The following is a 1,087-nucleotide window of genomic DNA, read 5'->3' as shown; positions in this document are numbered from 1 at the left end:
TCCCCCCCACCCCACCCCCACGGATGTGAGTAACTGCCCGGGGGGGGCCCGGCCCCGGCAGGGGCGGGGGGAGGGACCCCAAACCCCTGAGCAGCCACCACACCCCGCCCCCCTGTCACCTCTCAACCACCCCCCGGGGATGCAGGGACCTCTCACGGGTGACACTTGGTGGGACACTGGGGCTACCTTGGGGGGGGCTGCGTCCCCCTGGTCCCACCTGTGTCCCACCTGTGTCCCCCGTGTCACCCCTGTCTCTGTCCCTCACCCGTGTCACTCGTGTCCCCCTCCCCCACCTGTATCACTGTCCCACTCCCCCATTTCCCCCGTCCTTGTTCCCCATCCCCCCCAAGCCCCCCATGTCCTTGTCCCTGTCCCCACTCCCCCATTCCTCAGTGTCCCCTGCATCCTCCTTGTCCTGTCACCTGTGTCCCCGTCCCCCACCCCTGTCCCCCCATGTCCCCTGTGTCCTCCATGACCGTATCCCATGTCCCCCCGTTCCCGTGTATCCCCCATGTCCCCTCCACGATGTGTCACCTCTGTTCCCATCTCCCACCCATGTCCTCTGTCCCCCAGTCTTGTCTATGTCCTCTGTCTGTCATCCGTGTCCCCCATGTCACCCCATGTCCCCACATGTCCCACGCTGTGCCCCTTGTCCCCTATAGTCCCCCATGCCCCCTGTTCCCAACCTGTGTCTGTGTCCCCTGTCCCCCACTGGTGTCCTCCATGTCCCCCATGTCCCATGTCATGCCCCTTGTCCCCCATGGCCCTCCTGTCCCCTCTGTGCCCCCCATGACCTGTGACCCTGTCCTGTTGTGCCCCCTGTGCCTCCTGTCCTTGTCCTCAAGGGCCCCATGTCCCTGTCCCCCCTGTGACCCCGTGCCCTGAACCCACATCCTGCTGTGCCCCCTGTGTCCCTGTCCCCCCTGTGACCCCATGCCCATGCCCTGCCATGCCCCCCGTGTCCCTGTCCCCCCTGTGACCCTGTGTCCTGCCATGCCCCCCGTGTCCCTGTCCCCCTGTGATCCTGTGTCCTGCTGTGTCCCCCGTGTCCCTGTCCCCCCTGTGACCCCGTGTCCTGCCGTGCCCC

At 66.8% G+C, this 1,087-nt stretch overlaps 1 protein-coding gene across 1 annotated transcript in view; it reads left to right on the top strand.

The window, feature by feature from the left end:
- Positions 1-1,087, top strand: part of LOC113960539 (25-hydroxyvitamin D-1 alpha hydroxylase, mitochondrial-like) — a 7,093-nt gene that overhangs the window by 2,030 nt on the left and 3,976 nt on the right.

The sequence above is a fragment of the Corapipo altera genome, unplaced genomic scaffold (assembly GCF_003945725.1).
Source record: "Corapipo altera isolate COAL_440 unplaced genomic scaffold, ASM394572v1 61019, whole genome shotgun sequence".
NCBI lineage: Eukaryota > Metazoa > Chordata > Aves > Passeriformes > Pipridae > Corapipo > Corapipo altera.
Note: the sequence above shows the minus strand (reverse complement) of the source record. Positions and strands in the feature narration are given on the sequence as shown.